Here is a 24,563-nt window from a genome sequence, read left to right as displayed (position 1 = left end):
ACTGCATTCGTGATGCATGTAACATTAAGGAAGCCGTTTGTTTTAAGTTCGCATTTATAGACTGGGGGAAAAAAAAAGACAGACGTATATCACGGCCTGCTGGAGTATAGTAAACACAGAAAACATTTTAAAGCAACAATGTTGAAGATAGATATTTTTGTTTTGCAAATTTGCCGTCATTGAACAGAAACCAAGATGGAGATTTCATTGCAACTAATTAGAAATTCCTCTTTCAGGTATGTAATGAACGATCTTCGCACAAAATAATGTACGATACACGAGCGGTATGTTTTCTTTCAATTGTCGGAAATTAAAAAAGCTCAACTACGTTTCGCTTTTTCGAACTTTTCCTCGAACACGAAAACTTCAACATACCGCTCTTGTAATATGTAAAAATATGTAAAATGGAACTTAGCTATAGCCGTATCAGAAGCACAAATAGCCGACATTTGTCATTTTCACTAGTCCACAAGTAAATAAATGCAATATGTAATTAGCCCACATAAGAATCCGGGCCCTACAGTTGTATGTCTTTCGTGATTAAATCTTTGTTGTGTGGATTGAAGGCCGTTTTCAGAATGTAAAATTCAGATATAAGTTAACTTACGTTAAGAAATAATAAGTCATGATTAAAAATTATAATATAAGAATATAATATTTTTTCGTTGTTGGTAACTCTATAGCATCTATTAGATGCTTTATGGTTGTGCCCACAGAAGGAGTTATTGGTCAACAATGTGACGGTGAAACGTGTGTTCAGGTTACTGCCCAGCGACAGCCCTGATGTATTTTTATATTTGTGATGATTGATTAATTTATGTTAACTCGGCACACACACACACAATCATACAAATTTCCAGACTCTAGACACCCAGGGAATTCTTCCACTTCAAGAAAAACTCACCGAGAGCCGAGCCCGGGAATCAAACCCGGGACCTCCTAATCTGGAAGCCAGCATGCTGACCAAGAGACCACGGAGGCAGCCAAAAGAATATAATATCGAAGTATATATATATATATATATATATATATATATATATATATATATATAAAATTGCATATAGAGACGCAGTGCGAAAACTCCTGCTTTAAGGGATAAAGACTTGAACTCCTTGGTGGAGTGTCATGGCACACGGACTCAAATTTTATGCCTCAATTTTGTAGCAGCTCAATATCCCCTGCTATTATGGTTGTGGGTCATAGTTGTGTCAACTGGCGGTACACTGATACCGACGCGGCGTCCGAGCCCACTATCTGCACAATGACGGTGTCGCAGTAATCCGCAATTTTCAAAGCACGCAGTGGGATATCGTTGCGGAACACCTGTAAGTGTTATTTCGAGAGAATGGGAGATTGCTTTGAGGAGGAGTTAATACGTTGCTTTACTGCTGCTTCCAAAGCGAATGTGTTGCCCACTAATAGGATGAATACGAAAACGGCAAAACTTTCAGCATGAACTCTGCACATCTCTCCGCGGTATATAATTCATTACAGCCTCGGACTCTCCGACCTCCCGTTTTCATTCCTGCTGTTGTATTACAGACCGTAGCAAAACAAAACCATTGGGAAATGATTTTTGTGGAGGTCGGTAAAATTACAAATATCCCCATCCTATGCAACATATCCGCCTAAATGTCTTTCCTCTCTCTTTCGCATGCAAGTTAATAGCATAACTTTAGCTTTTGTTCGCATCAGAGGTAAAATTCTCAGCCTAGTGCAGAGAGTTGTGTATAAACTCTTATTATGTATTTATTAATTAATGTTTTCACCATGTTAATTACAAAATACACGGATATACATTTTGCATAACTGCAAGTGAAATGTTGCATCGTAAAAACGTAACGATAAAATATGAACCTGTTAGTTTTAAAATGATTACACGAGTGCTAAAATTAATTAACATTCTAAATATTTCACTGTTGGGAGTTTTACCCGATTTAATGACATAACCTGCAGTAAAAAAGATATCGTCGCACATTTTCACAAATACTTAATATTTGAAAAAGCCGAAATAATTACGATAATGAAAAATCCCGCTCTTTAATAATTGATACCAATAAATAAGTAATATCAGCGAACTGTGTCTGTGACGATTAGTGAAATTCAAGCGCCATTCCCCTTATGAATTTATGTGTAACTTGCTTGATATCCCTTTCACTTGTTCATTGATTGTTATGCTTACCATTAAGCTCACAGTTTGCTGACTGAAAAGCCCGATTGATATCTTGATAACGGTTAAAAATCCGTTGTAGGAAAACAGAATTATATATTTTAGAATAAACATGATGAGAACTTATCGTAACTCTACGAAGGTGAGTACTGAGCAGAGAGAAAGATAGAATTAACTGTATGCATTTTATTAAATTTCCGACGCTATTGAACTAATTAATGATAATATAATAAAAATAAAAATAAAAATAAAAAATATTAATAAATAATAATAACAGTAATAAGTAATCACAAAATATGAATAAATAACAAACCGATAATAATAATAATAATAATAATAATAATAATAATAATAATAATAATAATAATATAAAAACTAAAGAAATGACAAAAATAATAAAATAATAATAAAATACAATACATAATAATACATTAATAAATAATATAATAATAATAATAATAATAATAATAATAATAATAACAAAACAATATAATAAAAGTAAAATAATAAAAATTATAAAATAATAAATAAAATAAATGCTGATACTGCCGCCGCCCCCGCCCCCACCACCATCAATAATAATAATAATAATAATAATAATAATAATAATAATAATACAATGACAAAAATAATAAAATAATAATAAAATACGATACATAATAATAAAATAATAAATAATAAAATAGTAATAAATAATAGCCTAATAATAATAATAATTATAATAATAACAAAACAATATAATAAAAATAAAATAATAAAAATTATAAAATGATAAATAAAATAAATGCTGCTACCGCCCCCGCCCCCACCACCATCAATAATAATAATAATAATAATAATAATAATAATAATAATAATAATAATAATACAATGACAAAAATAATAATAAAATAATAATAAATACAATACATAATATTACAATAATAAATAATAAAATAGTAATAAATAATAGCCTAATAATAATAATTATAATAATAACAAAACAATATAATAAAAATAAAATAATAAAAATTATAAAATGATAAGTAAAATAAATGCTGCTACCGCCGCCGCCCCGCCCCCACCACCATCAATAATAATAATAATAATAATAATAATAATAATAATAACAATAATAATAATAATAATAATAAACTAAAAACTAATGAAATGACAAAAATAATAAAATAATAAAAATGATACATTAAATAATAATACAATTAATAAAGAATAGTACAATAATAAATAATAAAATAGTCATAAATAATAATAACAAAACAAAATAATAAAAAATAAAGTAATAACAATTATAAAATGATAAATAAAATAAATGCTGCTACCGCCGCCGCCCCCGCCCCTCACTACCATAATAATAATAATAATAATAATAATAATAATAATACAATGACAAAAATAATAAAATAATATAAATGATACATTAAATAATAATAAAATTAATAAATAATAGTACAATAATAAATAATAAAATAGTAATAAATAATAATAACAAAACAAAATAATAAAAATTATAAAATGATAAATAAAATAAATGTTGCTACCGCCGCCACCCCCACCACCATCAATAATAATAATAATAATAATAATAATAATAATAATAATACAATGACAAAAATAATAAAATAATAAAAATGATACATTAAATAATAATAAAATTAATAAATAATAGTACAATAATAAATAATAAAATAGTAATAAATAATAATAATAACAAAACAAAATAATACAAATAAAATAATAAAAATTATAAAAAATAAATTAAATAAATGTTGCTACTGCCGCCACCCCCATCGCTACCGCCGCCGCCCCTGCCCCAACTACCACCACCACCACCACCACCACCACCAATAACAATAATGCAACGTATCAATCCGGATGTGACAGCCCATGGAGGACTTAAGCCTTGGTTTTTCTGAACCGACGCATGCGACGTGCGAGGGGACTACACGAGAGGTCTGCGCATTCAAGTATTCACTTGTGCCTACATCCTCAATACTGCTACTTGTATATGCCGCCTCTGTGGTTATCAATGGTATTATAAGCAAGTTGTCAGGATGTTTGATCCCCGGTCAAAAGTTAAATGTTATGTTTTATTTAACGACGCTCGCAACTGCACAGTTTATATCAGCGTCGCCGGATGTGCCGGAATTTTGTCCCGTAGGAGTTCTTTTACATGCCAGTAAATCTACTGACATGAGGCTGTCGCATTTAAGCACACTTAAATGCCATCGACCTGGCCCGGGATCGAACCCGCAACCTTGGGCGTGGAGGCTAGCGCTATACCAACTCGCCAACCAGGTTGACTCCCCGGTCAAACTGTGATGGAATTTATAATGGAGAAAGCAAATGCTGAAGATGGTTCTTCTTGGAACATTCCTGTTTCCCTCCAAAATTCAACGAACACACACTTACTTTTTCTTCATTTCATCTATTATCTGTTGTTACTGTTATTTAGTCAACTGTTCCAAGACAGGTCTGAAGCTCACAAGTGATACCAAGAAGGCACCATTTATGAGGCAACTAGGCCAGGAAATAATGAGGTAGGGTGGCCAGTTCTTTTCCCCCTCCATTGCATACATGCCGATTACCTATATATTTTGTACACTAATCAGACTTCAGATGTATACAAACAATATTGAAGCGTTGGGCCGAATATCGGTATATATATTACAATTTTTCAAAATCGAGGTCTTAATAGAATAATGCTGTATATAGTCTTAGGCCTACACAGTTGTCACAAAAGTTGTTTTTCTGTACCTGCATCAGAGGAGCTTCTATACGAGATACAACCATGAATTTCTTTGTTGGAAAAAGGTCTATATCACTTTCTAGCGTATCCAGTTGTTTACATCATATCGGGAGTTATTGCACGGGAGTTTGTTCTCTTTACGAATATTTGGTACTTGAACTCAGTGTATCAGGTTTTGGTTGATCTATTATGTAAAATTGACGACTGCAAGACAGTGACGATTTCTAATGTAGAGATTGACCGGCTAAATAAATATAAAAAAAGGGGAAGATATGTCACCAAAATTGCTGAGAAATATTGGTTTTAAGTATACAACAAGGAAGACAAAGTCGCAAGTTAGTGCAAAAGATGCCCAAAGGAATATAAGTTCCTTTCTGTTATTTTTGCAGTATTTCATTAGTTATATTTTAATTTACACTTTATCTAGTTTTAATTAGTTCATGTTGTGTTTTGCCACTATAGTTTATCTTAGAATTTTATCAAGGTATTTCGTTTCAAGAACAGATTCAAATTCCATCCCCCAACAATTTCTCAACTGTAATATTTCATTTTCTTTATTCGTTAGTTATTGTTACAACTTTAATTGATTTAGTGGTGTCCCTACATCTCAATACTGCAGTTATTTTCTAATAATAGTGTTATTATTTGATCAACATTCTATGTTTATTCATAATATGACACTGAGTGTAATTTTTAATAAATTACTTTGTGTTAATTGATATTAATAAATAGAATTTAAAAATAAATGTCATAATCACTTGGTCATAATTTAACCTTTTTATTGATTTTGTATATTTCATAATATTCTGACTGTATTAAACTGTATATTGTCTGTATTCCCCAGTAGCATTTCTGTGGAGTTAAAAATGTTACAAACTTCTATGAAGTGTAATATGACTTTCAATAACATACAATCGTATACTTCGCTAATGTACAAAACATATTGATGGAATAACGGTCTATGTTGCCCGTCCGATAGTAAATTTATGAGCGGAATTACGATGTAACATTTTTGGTCTTCCTCCACATTTAGCAGATTTTAACATAGACCGTTATTCGGCCCAACGCTTCAATTGTTCTTCCCCTCACACACATCATCAAATGAAATGCCTGATTATAGTTGTACATATCAGCCAAAACCTCAATCAGAGGTACTATTATCTGTAATAGTTAAAAATATAATTAGTGAATTCTTGAGGTTATTCGTGTTTCCGATGCTCATATTGGAATGACTTCAGACTCACTCAGGGCCTGTGTCTTGTCAGGATTAGTCCGAGGTTGAGACCTGGCTCTATCATGGTTTAAGTAGGAAGATCAACTGTCAGCTTCGGATTTACGAATGTTACCTAGACCAACTGTCGAACTTGGGCAATCATCTCATATTTGGGGCGCACTGTGGGACAAATTTAAGCCTAAACGCAAAGTTTCGAGCCTCAAAAGCCAAATGAAGCAAGCTAGGTTTATGCACTGTACTCTACTGTACATAATCAGTATGAAATATGTCCTATATGCATCTCAAATTTGCGCTAAATAATTCAAAACTTCCCGACATTAGTATTTATTTATACTAAATTAATTATAAAAGCATAAAGGTCAAGAACACCCGTATGAACAAAGCTCGCATTCGGGTCTAGTTCCATTATAATTAGAGTTGAGCTTAAACGATATTTCAAAGTATCTGTGCCAACTGTGACTGTGACAATTAAATATCTGTGACTTTTGCCTGTGATTTTGTCACACCGATATTTTATATCGATAAGTAAGCACAATATGCATGAATTACACCGATATTTTGTCACACCGATAAAAATTAACAGGAAATATTGAAGAGCAATGCAATGTGAATATGAATTCTCTATACATGCCACACATCAGTGGTGTATATGGGAAAATCCAACAAATAAGTTATGTACATGTTACCATTAACAAATAAATACTAATCTAACTCAACAGTAACATGTAAAAAGTTAACCTCATATACTAAGAGGTTATATCGTAGTTGATTGTAGATATGGAATCAGTTGATAATTTTGTAATGTAGTTGGGTATGGAGAAATTGAGGTTATGTGATTATCCTAATCGTTTTAAAAATTGATCCTTTTTATTGCATATAATATAATGGATAAATTATTTTTAAGTCGTACAATAACTTAATAGTGAGTCAGAATAAAAATTAACGAAACATCAGTACCGGTATTCGGAAAAAAAATGGAAAATAATTACAAAACAAAACAGTTGTTTAGACAGGATTTTATACAAGATAAAGTATTGGTAACCAATGGTATTATTATTGTTTAAATCGTGTAATCACTATATCATTTATAATAAGTTGGTGAAACTAGCGCTGAAGTAGTTTCGGCGATTTCGGATGTGAAAATCGTTGCATTTATAAGGATTTTTTTTTTTTTTTTTTTTTTTTTGGAGAGACAGTTCCTCGGGTTAAACTAGTGCTGAGGTAGTTTCGGTGATTTCGGAAGTGAAAATCACTGAATATGATTTTTTGTGGAGATGCAGTTGATCGTATATCCAAAGCATAACAAAGCCTAAACTAACCAAACCTAACCTGTCACAGATTCGTATATGCGGAGTATGAAGGGAACCATCTCAACGCTAGTTTAGTCGTTGATCGTATATGTCTAGGCTTAATAAAAGCTTAAACCAACCAAACCTGACCTGTCACAGATTCATTTATGCAAGGTGTATAAGGGGAATACGAAGGAAACTACCTCAAGGTTAGTTTAGCGAAATAAGTTGCCCATCATATTAGCCAGTTTTGTCTCGTTCGGTTTTAATTGAGTGAAAAATACTTACACATTAATATAAATTCACAGTAATATGAAAATGTGAAGATCTCGGCGGAATTCATAAAATATTTATAAAACATATATATAGATTAAAATATGAAAACAAAATGTCAGATTCATGATTATATTATTATAATGCCACTAATAACTCTGCAACACATCATCACTTTGAAAAAAATAATATTGAACAAAATATCACGAAAAAATAATCAAACACCACCGCCCGATTGCTGTTATTGTATTATGCGCATGCGCAAACCCACGAAGTAGAGGAGAAAATATCAGTCACAGACGTTAAAACGGTGACAGAGTACTGAATACGGAGCAGATTTCGATAGCGATATTTTGTCACAGATATATCGCGTCATCAGTCACAGGTTTATCTGTGACAAAAAATACCTGTGACAAAATATCGGTTTGTGAAATATCGGCCATCTCTAATTATAATGCAGAAATACAAAAATTAATGCAAACAAATATATTAGGCCTATATATAGAATGAACCGTAAGTAATGCCATTAATTATGTTGGATGATTCCTTTAGTAAAGGGCAACAAAAAGTAAAATACCATTTTGATGTATTTAAAATAGTTCTGATTTGCTGAAAATGGAACAAGTCTAAAGGTCTAAGCCGTGATGTATTGGAAGATGATGATGGTTTTCATTTTGAGTATCTGTCTTGAATTTTGATTAGTGAAGGTGTTTTGTTTAGTTTTATGGCCTACTCAACATGATTTTACACACTCATCTATCTCAAGCTTGAAGTTCTCGAACTAAATTAGTTAAAAGACATGAAACGGGTTAATGGGTAAAATTTCGACACATCCATGCGTAAAATGTAATGGACATTCGGAATATGTAAACTTCAATATAAGGTGCTATTTAAAAAATAACGATTACTATCACCACTCTGTATGTATGAATAACTACATTTTTTCGAACACTGGTATCATATTGTATGGGTTATCTCCAACAGCTTATGAAATTGAAATTTAAGAAGTTATTAGCAATATTCCATACTTATTGTTCATCCCGTATTTTTGGTCAGGGCTACCGATTACTAGCTAATGTTCTATCTACTAAAGAATTTTCTTCTTCTTCTTCTTCTTCTTCTTCTTCTTCTTCTACTACTCATTGTATAGGCCTACCAACGAGTTAGAAAGAGAAGAATATAGAGTGGCCATGTTGTCCTGTACAGCGCTCTTTGCGGTGCCACCGCGAAACACGGCAGATATGAACTAAGCGCCCACCGTTGTAAAAATTCGTCTGCTTACAATGTTGTGTATACGGAGGCAAAAACTACGAAAAAACAAAGAAAAAACATGCCTGTTGTATGTGCTGCATATAACTGCAATTTCAAAAGGGAAAACACAACTGATGTATCATATTTCATGTGAATTTTATGAAGTTAAGTCCATAGTTTTGTTAATTAGCAGCATTTTTTTTCATGCATAAATGTGTAACAACGCCCGGAATAACATGCGGTGTGTACAGTATTTTTCTATTCTTGCAGATTCCCTTTGAAAAAAAAAGGAACTGTTGAAACGGTGGATAATAAATATGAAACGAGACAAATGGTGTCTCTCCGAGCTGTTAATTTCTAGAAGTTCTTTCAGTACACCATCAAAACACTTGTTTATAATTTATAATGCAGTTTTACACAACCTATTGTTCAAGTCTCTAAATTATTTACTGTCGTTTTGGTGAACTGCATTTTCTTGAAAAAAAAAAATGAAATTAACACTGTCTTTATTATATCATAAGCTTTACGTTTCGTAGGTGAGGATCTGGAGTTCATGTTGTTCTGTAAATGTTGTCAACAACTGCCTCCTACTCCTTGTCATGTACATATATTTGTCTTCTGAATGTGGAGAGCATAGGAAGCTGTGTTTCGTACGATGCCATTTAACCCTTGTCGTGTTTTTTCCCACTGATTTAACAAATCTTTGTTTTCTAAAGGAAAAGTGTAGGTTTCTCTGATGTATATACCTAATGCGTAAGTAGGCCTAATTGCAGTGTAGTATTTTTATTATTATACTAGCCGTACCCGTGCGCTCCGCTGCACCCGTTAGAAATAAATATAAAGTAATTACATAATTAAAATAGGACGTTTGATCCAGGGGACATTCGTGTTTGATAGAAGGATAAATCGTTTAATATGTTACTTAATTTAAATTGCATCCAAATAATTAAAATGCGATCATTTTGGTCCAGAGACCACTCATTGGTGCAATGACAATTCCTTTAACATGTTTCTAATTTTTATTACATGCAACCATAGTTAATGAACATTGACATCATTTAGATTTAATGTGTATACTTTATTTTACTTGTTATAGGTTTCCATTGAATTATGGTAATAACTTAATTTTAATCCTTCTTTTCTACGTATTCAGTAAATGGCGTTTGGCCCACTATGGTTCTGAACCCTTCAAATAACTTAAATTATATTATATAGGCCTAATATTACATTACATATATTATATTATTTTATATTATAATACATTATATATCAGAAGTTACTGTAATAACATTATAGCATTATGTCCATCTAGAGAAACTACACTTTCCAATGGTGAAATAATAATTAATTATACAAATCGGTTAATTTAGCTTCCGATATTACTTCATACAAACACAGAAACATTCCATGTATGCTATCTTTCATAGCTTTCGATTGTTGCTGTCCAAGGCACCTTATAGACGAAGTTTATTTATTTTTATTTCATTATACGGCCTTAGATGGCAGTTATTTTAATTTTAAAACTCATTTATCTCATTAAATATCAGTCCCATCAAAATTTTTCAAGGAATAACACTTATCGCAAATTATTTTTAAAGAAACGTTTGTTATGTAACATTTTTCACAAAAATCAATAATAAGCGAGATATTTCGATTTATTTAATTTAGGCCTCCTTATAACCCCCCTTTTAAATAATGTATTTTGAATGCCATATAGCCTAAAATCTAAGTTACAACGAACATAATTTATATTCCAATTTTCATCGATATCCGTTCATCCATTATCGCGTGAAAAGGTAACAAACATAGACAGACAAACAAAAATTTCAAAAAAGCGATTTTCGGTTTCAGGGTGGTTAATTATATATGTTAGGATCAATTATTTTTGGATAATCGATAATTACCACAAAAATTTCGGCTACAGATTTATTATTAGTATAGATATGTAATTATTTAAAAGTGTTTTTCTCTTACATTTAATATGTAATTAATATATTTTCTGAAGAAAAAATCTTTAAGTGTTGAGTGCTTTTTTAATGAACAAAATTATGTAATATCCTTTATTTCTGTTCCTTGTATCCGTCCTGCTTATAGAGAAGACGATGAGCTGTAACTTATAAAAAGTAGGCCTATTTCAAAGACAAACGATAAACCAAATAAATGGTTCACTAGTAATGTACTTAAACTAAACACGGATAAAACCACTACAATTCCGTTTCAGACCCAGTGAAAAACAAATAGCAATAAAATATTAAAATTCTATGTCGACACTCGCATCCAAAAAAACGCAATACTGTTGTTAGTATTTTGACTGGAAGAACATGAAAGAACATAATTGAGCACCTATATGCAATAATGGGGTAAGTATGAATATATATTTCGTAAATACTTACCCCATTATTGCACGTGGGTGCTCAGTTATACGTACACTAATATTAATTTGTGGTGCCACAGCCCTTGAAAAGGCTCAGACAGACCAGCCGGCTGTTGGCCTCACGTTCACATTTCGATAATTATACTCTACTGTAAAAAAAAAAAAAAAAAAAAAAAAAAAAAAAAAAAAAAAAAAAAAAAAAAAAAAAAACTGAAAGCGTGTTTGGTCATGTTTTACCCAAGTTGGAGGTAAAGGTTGTTTACTACAGTTAAAGTTTGGGCCTACTTTCATTCTATATCTTATGATATAATAAATAGTTTTGCAACCTGTAGAGACTGGGAAAACAATTTAATAAAATCATCCGAATAATAAAATCATAATTATTCCATTCTCATTTACTGAAAAATGTAACAAACCTCCTACATCTTTATTAAGTATTAAATTACATAATTCTGATTATTGTCTTATACAGTGTAAATGTCTGATTATTAAAGAGTTCTCTGAAGTTAAGTATTTAGGCATAATTTTCAATAATAATTTAAAGTGGAATCAACACATTAATTACCTTTGTAATAAATTACGTAAAATAGTATATTATTTTGTTTTATTGAGGAATTACTTGTCAAAAAGTCTATTAAGTACAATATATTTAACTTTATTTCAATCGGTAATTATGTATGGAATTATAGGATGGGGTAGCTCATTTAAATCCAATTTTAATCCACTTTATTTATTACAGAAGAAAATAATTACAATATGTCTTCATAAACCTATTGATTTTCCATCTCAAAATTTGTTTCTAGACTTTAATATACTTAACGTAAGACAAATTTATTATATTGTATTAATAAAATTCATACATAAAAATCGAAATAATTTTGAATTGTATTCTCATAGTTATGAAACAAAAGGTATGAATTCTTTAAGATTGTTTGAACCAAAATGCAACACTGTTACAGTATTTAATCATAGTAGTAATTTAGGCCCAAGAATATATAACAAATTTATATTTAAATATCCTAATCTTGTCAATTCTAATAGTTCTAATATTAAATTTAAAAAGTTATGTATGGATTTTATAAAGGTTGAAAAATTGTAAGTTTAAATTTATATACTATAATTGCACAGTAGACATAAGAATTGTATAATTATTAATTTGAATTCAGGAATCCGCCCCTGAGCACGAATTCTGCTCTTTCAGGGGCGAGCTAAAGTTTTTCTGCATATATTATATTTTATGTCACGATTATTAGCAAAATAATAAATAAATAAATAAATAAATAAATAAATAAATAAATAAATAAATAAATAAATAAATAAATAAATAAATTTTATAGGCAATCTTGCGGGTTGCATTTAAAAGAAGGAATATTAAAATTTTCTTCAGTATAATTGCTAGGACTTCTTGTCATACGTACATGACAATTTTGCTTAGGTTATTCTTTTAAGCTTTTCTTCTAGGAATAGCTCAAGTGTTTTGAATTTAGCGTACATAAGGTATTTATTTTAGATTAAGTTACTAGCACATATTTGACGAAATATTAGGTTTTTCCACTTCAGTTTAACTGATTTATGCAAACGAAATTTTGACAGTTGGCGATTGCAATATTACTTATCGCCACGCCCACTTTGTTTTGGGCGCTTAAGTTAATGGCGGAAGGCCGTTCAATTTTCTTCAAACATGGCGGCGCAATGGCCACTCTATATCTCTCTCTTTCTAACTAATTGAGGCCTACGGCCTGTTCTCTCCAGAGATTAGGAGTATTTCCATATTTTCTTTGGTCTTACAGGCGACCTCTTTCCATCTGCTGGTAGATTATCCCTTGCTATGCGTACTGTACAGTTCTGTCTGGTGTCATGCGACATACGTGGTGATTGCATTCCTTTCTTATGCTATTTACCCAATCACCTATTGCTTGGATGTTTAGCTGCATTCTAATTTCTTTACTTCTTACTTTATCTCTTCTTGTTTTCCTTAACACACTCATTTCGTTTGTTTCCAGAATCCTCTTAGTCTTTTAAGTGTCCGCTCCTACTTCACAGACATAGGTTAATATTGGGCGAATTACAGCTTTATAGATTCTTACCTTGGTTGCTTTATTCAAGTATTTGTTGTTCCATATAACATCATTCGTGCATCCTGAAATACTTGCTGCTTTATTTTCTTGGTGCATAACTTCATTTTGCAATGCCCTCCAAGAATCTTGACTGATTTAAATCATGCATTTCAAGGAAAATAATCATTAACAGGATTGTTAGTTTGTAAAATTCATAACAGTTTCTGCAGTGTAAGAAAGAGTCTTTATCTTTCCTGTGTTTTAAGTGGGTCTGTAGTATGCACACATTACCGATACACATTGCTTCAGGTAATCACCGCGAGAAACAAAGCCCACCTCAATGCAATTACAAGACTTGGGCTCTATGAGATGCTTAAGTACGGACGGCTAAGAGGCAGGCAGGCAGACTGTATGCGGAATCCTTCCTGCACTCCCAGCCTGCTGCAGCTTGAGGTAATTGATATACGAGTAACATCTCCGAACAGGTTACATCAAAGAGAAAATTACCTTCATTAGACCCGTACAGTTAAATATACCACTCCAGGACGCTCTATGGTTCAAAGAGAAGAGCTGTACTTACCCACTGACAAAAATGGACGATATGATGCCCCAACAATTATAATTGAGGTCCACAATAAAACAACAGCACTAAGCTACTAGAAAACTCAATTTTACGGCAGAAAGCTTTATATGAATTATTCATTTCTTGGTTATATTTTACTAACAAGTTTTACGTTACTTTTTACATAATCAAATTGCACATAGCATGAAGCTTTAATGTTTCTGTGCTTGTTGGATACATCATAATTAAGGCTTATTTAAGCTTAACTTAGACAACAACAACAATTTCCACAATTTGGGACATCTGGCCGAAATCTACGGCTGACCACTAGGCTCCAGAATACAAAGCAGAGGTTAAATGAAAAATACAATATGATTGCGGAGAGAAAACGGAACAATGATAAATTTAAAAATAAAGTACAATTTGAGTTCGGAGAAACATGAGATGAAAATATATTGAAGAGTAATGAAATGAAATGCAAAAAAAATTACATACTATTATACAAGTGATAGTGTAAAATGGATAATGAATCTCTCAATATTATTAGACAAATTTTGTTAATGTCCTCATTAGAAAATTTAAGAGAAAGGAGAATGGTTTTGGTTAACTTAAATGAAGTTCCCCTAGCGCCAAAAAGAAGTCCTTTCACTTCCCATGTATTAATATTAATTTTGTATCTCTCACTGAAGTGAGGAATACATGGGTTGTAAATAGACTTCTTTTCATTGTTAACGTTACTGGCTTGTTGATCATCCTTCTCGAAACGGACAGTGGGGTCAAGAATGAGGCTTCTTTGATTCCGGCGATCGATGGCTATAATGTCTGCTCTTCTCGTTGACCCATTCTCAGCCAAGCAGTGCACTTCTTCGTAAACCTCCCACTTTGCCTTCCGAAGAGTGATTGCGATGGAGCTTCTCACTCTATGGTGGCGATTGTTCCTCAGTAGTTCTCCTTTAGGGCAATAACCCAAAACATGCCCAAGGGTTTCTACTACGCTGCATCCTGGATGACGACAGTTTTGATCTTGAAAGGAACGACCTGGCACCGATCGTACTGCTGCAATGTTTGTGGACATCTTTATGGCATCGGTCCACTCTGAGGATGATATCCTTCTTCTATTACTAATCCAAGATTTGTTTTTTTGGATTTTCACTGTAAGTTACCACTCTTTTGCCTTTTTGTGGAAGACGACACCAATTATTAAACGACCTCCGCCGTAACTCAGATCTTAAACTTCGGCCTGTCATCGAATGTGCTTCTGCGTTGTTGGGAATGTTTAATTGTGAAAGAGCTTCTCGTTTTTCAGTTTCAAGATTCCAGCAGAAATGGAGATGTTCGTCATTTATTTTTAAAAGACTTCTGGCAATGTTACAGTGTTGTATATGTACTTCCCATTCACCTGTCCGGACAATTTTACCAATATCGTGTAAGAAAGATTGTTTTATTTTAGCTTTTCTTTGTTTCATTATACTAAATGCACAAAAATTCACATAAACAATAATAAAATGTCTGCACAAAATATATTTCAAACAAAAAGTAGCAAATTAGCCTACTTCTAAACATCGATTATAAAGAAATTCCATAACATTATAATGTGATTCAGTGACTAATGGAGAAACAGGGGGCAATAGTGATGACAGAATGAGGAGAGGTAGAAGTGATTGTAAAATAGAGATGAAAGTGAATGATTATGATTAAGTAGTGTTAGTAAAAGTTAGTTTAAAATTAGGGAACTTTTAGACGACAGGAAGTACTTCAATATAAGTAAACAATAAAAGTGGTGAATTAGATAGAAGGGAAAATCTTTAAGATCAGAGATTAGAGAGCAGATTGAGGGTATTATAGTAATAAGGGTAGCGAAGGTAAAATAAGATGACTGCACACGTCGATGAAAGTTTGTATGTGTTATTGTAATTGGAAGGTGATGGGGAGCACGAATACAGAGATGTGGTGGCGACCCATTACTAAATAAGAGCTATAGAAATAAATATATCATATCATATCATATCATATAGGCACACGATCACAACACTCCTCAATATTATCCATTCCCCCCCCCCCACCGAACATCCTGATATTCATCTTCTTTCACTGTGGCTGTTCGACTTTGGAATTCCCTACCGAGTAATATCAGGGATTGTCAGACATCAAACCAATTTAAGAATAGGCTAACGAAATATTTTTCTAACAATTCTTGTTAACAATAATAGCTGTTTCAGGTTTCTCAATGTTTAATGGTTATATATATCACAGATAAATATCTAAATTATCTCATTATTATTATTATTATTATTACTATTATTATTATTATTATTATTATTATTATTATTATTATTATTATTATAACTATTTCTTACCAATGTTTATTATTGTCACACTAACATTAGTTATCCAACTTTCATTATTTACTTTCATGTTGTTTTATGGTCTAGATATTAATGTAATAACTATGTAAGCAAATGTATTAAATTAGAATAAGAGTCTGGCTGGGCGGAAGAGAAGGCCTTATGCCAGATTAAATAAATAAATAATAATTATTATTATATCATATCATATCATATCATATCATATCATATCATATCATATCATATCATATCATATCAATCATATCATATCATATCATATCATATCATATCATATCATATCATATCATATCATATATCATATCATATCATATCATATCATATCATATATCATAACATAAAAATACTCTAGTGACCTAGTAGTTTGCTTTTCGTTGAAGAAGAATGTTCCTCCATTTCAAGATGTCAAGGACTGCGTTCTTTTCAACCAAAATTTTGGTATCTAGTTCTTCACATTCTCCAAGGAAAAAGATTTTGGACAGTCAAAAGTATTATTGAAATTATTTTGAAAAAAAAAACTTAAATATTCAAAGTTTGCTGCCTTTACACAATACATTATATTCCGTGCTTCTTGGTGGACGTTGTTTGGTATAGTTTTGCTCCTCGCTACACTTTTTCATTACAGATGCCTCAAACTAGGAAGCTGCCTGGAGAGGAGAAGTAGTAGAGCTAACAGAGGGGGGCCCACCTAGGCTCCGATACCCAGGTATAGTCATATTATCTGAAAAGTTGACCTCTTGACAATGTATTCAAGATGTACCCTCCCTATGCAGCCTTCTCAACTGTTATTAGAACTGAGCTGTACCGTTCTAGTCCACAGTGCACAGCAGTAAGCGGACAGTGGTAGGGGAGAAGTGCTCTATGCGCCTGCGCGAACGATACAGCTTGCTAGTTTGAGGCATCTGTACCTAATGGCCCGTTCACACGTAGTGGGAATTTCTCAAAATGGGTATTTATGCCAATCGTTTTCGTCCGGACTGAAGTGTACACAAGGTTAAATTTTATCTCGTGCGTAAATTAAATAGGATAGAATAGCCAGTTCCTTTCCTATTCCATGGCATTCACAGCTGATTAGCAACATTACACTATTAAGACTTCAGATGTATACAAATAATAACTGTTGTTCCTCTGATAGAATCAAGTCGTCAAGTGACATGTACTTCCTGATAAATAATAGATGACGTATATCTCTGGCAGAACCTCAATCGGAGGCTCTAAGTGCTATTACAAGATAGTTCAGTGTAGTCTTACACTTTTGACCGGTAATATATCGCTGGCTAAATGTTACAAGGGTGTATGTAGTAATATTTCTGATATTAGACATAGAACCTTGTAATATTAAGCCAGCGATATGTACTGACTCGAGAGGATTTCTGTACTTAGTTTTTAGAGTATTTTTCAATATTCATGTGATCTTTGTGATATTCTTGTGTACGTCTTTTTAATTCTCATATGATAACCTATATCAGATCCAAGATAATTAAAACTTGATACGTAATTGCTCTAAACATTTCATAAAAATATTACTCTTTGTAAATTGTACAACATTAACAGAAACATCTATTAATAATATAATTCTGATTACTTTACTCTTGCGTCATCACTCCCTCCCTAAGCAATAGACTTAGAATGTGAGGGAAATTGCGTATTTCGTCCCTTTATAATTAATTAAAAAATGTTAAAATATCACGACAAACCAGGAAAGTTGGTTAAAGTTGTACTGTACCTTAAAATGCCTATTTGGTTATTTAGAGCCTGTTTCGTGGTTGTTGTGCCTAAAGTGCTTATTTTTTATCGATCTTACTAATAAAAACTCTATATACAGATGTTTAACTGTCTTATACTTATACAATGAGTAGCTCGTTTATACGTCGTGTATAAATTTCTTACTAATAATCACTACATACGTCGTGTATAACAGTATAACTGTTACACAGCTACGTCATAGTTTCGTCATTACTTCGTTACGAAAGGTAATAGAATATCTGCGGTTCTCTATTGCATCCGGTAGAGTGCTCTACTGTGGAGTGTGAAATATCGATAGTATAACTAGCTCTAATCGATTACCACATTATATTTTGGTCAAAGAGTACAAGCTACAGCAATATTATTCTACTTATTCTGTGCTCTTTGGTTTGTTCTTCTGTACTTACAAGGCATCCAGCATCATAAAATGACAGTCGATACGAATAGCTGTTAGAGAGGCGGCCATTTTTTCTCTATATACAACGCTTAAACAAGGGATTTCTTATATATAACTACTGCAAAGCAATTCCCATTGTATAGTTACAGCCTGTTTATACATCCATCGCTTATACATGGTTTATTAGTAATGTTTTCTGTCTCAACGCTGCATAAGTCTCGAATAAAAACTATACATGGTTTATTAGTAAGACCGTATATGTTTAAACATATTTAATTGGATAACAATAGAAGACACGAACTCAACAATGCACACTCCTTCATGTCATATGGTACCAAATTAATAACAACCAATATTTTAAATTGTAAGCAGCTGTTTCAAAACTACTCAATTTATCAAATTCGGGTTTCTTCTTTACCCTGACTGTTTTCAGTTAAGATACAGATTCCTAGAGAAGAATCATCAAAATGACACTTGGAATTATCAAGAATGACTTATGACGGGACAATAATTGTTCTTTGCCAACGCTGCAACAAACACGCATGTATCTTCACAATAAATAAAACTGTACTGAGTGATCCAATTATCGTCTTACCGGAGCTGCGGCAGGGATTGTGCCGGCCGATAAGCTATCACTTCCCGCCTGCCGGGCAATACATGTTACTAGTCATGCTAGAGTGGCTGCCTAGTAGATTCTGACACTCTTTAAAAGTTATGTACTCACCCATGCTGAAACTGGTTGTCCCGATATCGGCAGTTTTTCGAATTAACACATCCATAAGTGAAACCAACCTGAAAACAAAATAAGATTGGGATCAATTTATTGAAAATAATACCAGCGAACAATTGGAAATGCTACATGACAACTTCTATGAGAACGAGCTTAATATTTAAAATTATAAAAGCTGATTGTTGGCATCGTGAAGACATAACATGTAGTATCGCCGCGCTCTCTTGGTTAACATTCGGCAGTCTTTGAGCGGCCTCGTGCATAACATTCGGCAGGTCTTTGAAATTTGATTGCATTATTGTTTTCAATTTCTTATGTCGCCGCTCCAGTCACTCGCCTCAATTTCAATATTGCAACCAATAAGCTGCTTCCATTATTAAATGACACCTACTTGTTTAAAAAATAATCCACGTGGACTAAAACCGGGGTTGCAATGTCTTGTGCTGAGGATGAACATTAAGATATGTGATTAAAAATTATTATTAAAGAGTTATTATTAAGAGTTAAGAATGTCAATGTACTCGTATAAGAAATAATAATAATAGCCATTAAACAATATAACAAACTAGTGCTTATTCTTATCGAGGAAGTAGACGTGACAACGTGACGCTTAGAGTGAAACCTACAAAATTATGTTTTAAAAGCACACCGCACGTTACTGTATGATGCCGACATGTTAAGCATGAGAGCGAGGCGATAATAACTGTGGATTGTCGACCATTGTTCTTATTACACCAATAGTATTAAAGCACGATTATTAGCAGATTAAGCACCGAAATAAAATACTTTTATTTACTATTGTTAGTAAAGTTAGTAATTGTTTCAAATATTTAAATTTCATACACGTAGAAAATTGCAAATAAACCAGAAATATTGCTTTAAAATGACAAAAAAAGGCATTTATTATTGAGAAACACCTTTAGAAAGCAAAATGGGCGAAATAAAAACTGGACCTATCATTTTTATTTACTCCAAATCACATTTATATCTTTGCAGATAATGATTTACTTCCATCCAGTAAAAAATACATTTTGTTAAACCTCTGCTCTGTAACCATTATAGATAGAGAAACAGTTATTCGAACTTATCTACTGGTTTTATTGATATGTATTACTAGTTCAAATTAATACAGTTATACCCCTTTCACCTTATATTGACACTAGCAGTACCCGTGCGCTCCGCTGCACCTGTTAGAAATAAATATAAAGTAATTACATAATTAAAATAGGGCATTTGATCCAGGGAACAACTTTTACAACAGCGCAAGATAATCTGCTTCGCTCATTACCCAATTTTATTGCATTGCATTTATTGCATATATATTTTATGTATTTTAACACGATTCAATTGAGCATAATTAAAATTTGAATTATAAAATAATGGATTGCTAAGCTAACGTACTATTACTGCATACTAAATCAATACACTCTTGTTGTTCGTTAATTCTCTGAGATTAAAATGAGTGTACATAAATATTACTTTAAGAAATACAGAAAAAGAATGTAGAAAATGGCCTATCAAATTTTCTGTGCATAAGAAACTATTTTAATCTTACCTGTCCTCGATTTAATCAGACGTTACAGTAATAACATTATAGCATTATGTCCATCTAGAGAAACTACACTTTCCAATGGTGAAATAATAATTAATTATACAAATCGGTTAATTTAGCTCCTGATATTACTTCATACAAACACAGAAACATTCTCTGTAGGCTATGTTTAATAGCTTTCGATTGTTGATGTCCAAGGCCCCTGTCTCGATTGTTGTTGTCCAAGGCCCCTGTCTCGATTGTTGTTGTCCAAGGCCCCTAATAGACGAAGTCATTTGTTCTTAATTCATTGCACCGTCTTAGATGGCGCTATTTTAATTTTAAAACTCATTTATCTCATTAAATATCAGTCCTATCAAAATTTTGTAAAGAATAAAACTTATCGGAAATCATTTGTAAAGAAACTTTTGTTATGTAACATTTTTCACAAAAATCAATAATAAGCGAGATATTTCGATTTATTTAATTCAGGCCCCCTTATAACCCCCCTTTTAAATAAAGTATTTTGAATGCCATATAGCCTAAAATCTAAGTTACAACTAACTTAATTTATATTCCAATTTTCATATAAATCGGTTCAGCCATTATCGCGTGAAAAGGTAACAAACATACAGACAGACATACAAACAAAAAATTCAAAAATGCGATTTTCGGTTTCAGGGTGGTTAATTATATATGTTAGGACCAATTATTTTTGGAAAATCGAAAATTACCAGAAAAATTTCGGCTACAGATTTATTATTAGTATAGATTATGGCATTCACGGTCGAAGTAAAATAATATTTTCAGATATGTGCAACAGTTCTAGCTTGGGCAGAGTACTCCACTGTCAACGCATAATTAACTCGCTGTACTCCTCCTACAACAGATAACATCAATACTAACTTTACTGCGATGAATCGCTACCACTTCTCCTCCATTCAGTGTTACAGTATCTTTCCTTTCAGAATCGCACTATTTGGTACATGGCCCTCTGTTTTGTGCAGTTAATGTGATGTATCTGCAGTCAAGTTTTTGGTCGTGTTCTCCTCACTTGCCACTCCCATCTTCTGGACTTTTTCCTCTCGGTCGCTTTTTCATCAGAAGCAACGCCACAATGCCAGCTCCAGCCGAGTCCATCCACAGAGCGACGTGAGGGAAATTAGCGAGAGATGGACTATAACAGTGGTACTCAAGAGAAATTAGAGGACAGCCACATATGAGAAACAGTAATTTGCCAAGCCGCAATGCATGTCACAGTATTGAAGCTTAACATAACGCGCGGATTTTTAGTTATTAAATTATTTGGCTTATAATAATAATAATAATAATAATAATAATAAATTATTGTAATAGTCAATACGTTAAAAGGGGTTTATTCATTCATTTATTTATTTTATTCCATAGATCTTACATGAGCAATGAAGCTTTAAGATGTGGAACAAGTCAACATTTTACAATATTACAATTACAATTTTTACAAATTTTTATAGTTTTACAATTTAGTAATTTTCTACAGTTTTTACAATTTTGTGCATTTTTTTTTTTTGGCGAGATGTAGTGAGATGAGATGAGGTCCGTGGATTCGCCAAAATATTACCCGGCATTTGCCTTTTGGTGGGGGAAACCTCGGAAAAATCCAACCAGGTAATCAAATCAAAGGAGGGTAATCAAATCAAAGGGGTTGATGCCAAGGACTCGCCATAGACCATCCGGCTTCAGTCCCACGGCTGGGGAAAACCTCCGAAGAAACCAAAGACCAAAGGGGGATCCAACCCAAGCCCGAACGCAGCTCCGGATCAGCAGCCCAGCGAGTCTGCCGACTGAGCTACATCGATGGCTCTACTAAAAGTATACAATACATAGCCAATCAGATTATTAAATTTACAAACGCAAACGATCATTCATAAGTTGAGCTATATGTATAATACAAAACAAGTTAATTAAATTTAAGGCATAAACAATTCAACCAGTTGTGATATACAGAAATTGATAATACATATCATGCAAACTACTTCAAATTACAAACACAAACAATTTATCAGTAGAGCTATATAGATTACTATTCAATTTAAAGCATATACAATTCATCGGCCAAATCTATACAAATATATACAATACAAAGTAGCATACTTTCATTAAGCTATACAAATTTGTGCAATTAATATCAAGTAGATTAATTCAATTTATAATCATAAACAATTCATCAGTTGAGCTATACATATTACCATTCAATTTACAGTAGGTCTATATACAATTCATCAATAGAGCTACACAGACTAGTAATCATTTTAAGAACATATACAATTCATCAGCCAAACTATACAAACATATACAATCAAATTAGTTCAATTTACAAACTTATTTTCGTTAATCTATACAATTCATATGAAGTAGATTAATTCAATTTATAAGCTTAAACAATTCATCAGTTGACCTATACAGTTTACTATTGAATTTACAGTACATACAATTCATCAGTTATGCTAAACAAAAAAATACAATACATAGTAAACAGATTAAGTCAATATAAAAACATATTTTAGTTGAGCTATATAAAATTGTACATGTCATTTAAGTAGAACAATTCAATTCACAAGCATAAACAATTCATCAATTGTGTAGAAGGTATGAGTATGTAGAAATTTGGTTAATTCTTTTCTGAAACTTTTCTCGTAGTTAAAATTTAAAATAGGTTATGTACCTTAGACAGACTGCCCTTTTCGACGCCGCTGTTGCGCCATCTTCAGTGTCCTACGAACTACTGTTGTTCCTTCTGATCTTGAATTCCGGCATTTGCGTTCGTCAGTTGTAGGGGTGGAGGTGTATTGCTCTTATAGTGGGGGTAGTTGGTTGTGTGTCATGTATTATGATATCAAATAATGTGTGGGTATTGAACTGTAATTGTGTATTAAGTATATGTTGTGGGTGTGTTATTTTATGCTTGTATATTTCGTATTGTTCTAAGATGTTTAACTGTGGACTTTTTGGTGTGATGTGTAGAATTCCCATATCTGTTTCTATGTTACTGTAGTCGTGATTGTTGTTGATAATATGTTCTGCTTAATATGTGATGTAGGGTTTAGTTATAGCTTTGATGTGTTCACTGTATCTTATTTGAAAGGGTCTTCCTGTCTGTCCTATGTACAAATCTGGGCAGCTATTGCATTTGAATTTGTAAACGCCAGTTGCATTATATTATTTGAATGTTTGATGTGATTATTTAGTTATTTCTGTATTGTGTTATTTGTTTTATATATTATATTATATTTTAGTTTCCTGATGAAGTTGCGATTTTGTAGATATTGGTATTGTGATATGTTAATATTAGGCCTTGTGTATTTATTTTCGCGCGGTGTTTGTGTTGATTTGTTCTGTTTTTCTTTTGCCTTTTTTATTAGTGTGTCTATTATATTAGGGTTATATCCGTTGTCTTGTGCTATATATTTTATTGTGTTGTCACTGTTCATTGGCATATTAATTAATCTGTGTCATTGTACGGAAAGATGATGATTATTATTATTATTATTATTGTTATTATTATTACTAATATTTTTAATATGAAGTAACGGAACTGACTATTTTGTGTTTTGTATTCTATTACGTAATTATGTATTTCATGTATATTATTCAAACCTGGTTGATGGAAGAGAAGGCCTTATGGCCTTAACTCTGCCAGGCAAAATAAAACTACTAATATTCCTGACATTCTATAGTTCTATTAGCCTGTAAAATCATATCAATACGAGCAGGTTGATTTTTCGTTTTATTTCACCTGTACTGTTTCGAATTTGGAAATATAGAAAATATAGAAAATAAAGTGTCACATACATCTAGAAG

This window comes from Periplaneta americana, chromosome 5, assembly GCF_040183065.1.
Source record: "Periplaneta americana isolate PAMFEO1 chromosome 5, P.americana_PAMFEO1_priV1, whole genome shotgun sequence".
NCBI lineage: Eukaryota > Metazoa > Arthropoda > Insecta > Blattodea > Blattidae > Periplaneta > Periplaneta americana.
Note: the sequence above shows the minus strand (reverse complement) of the source record.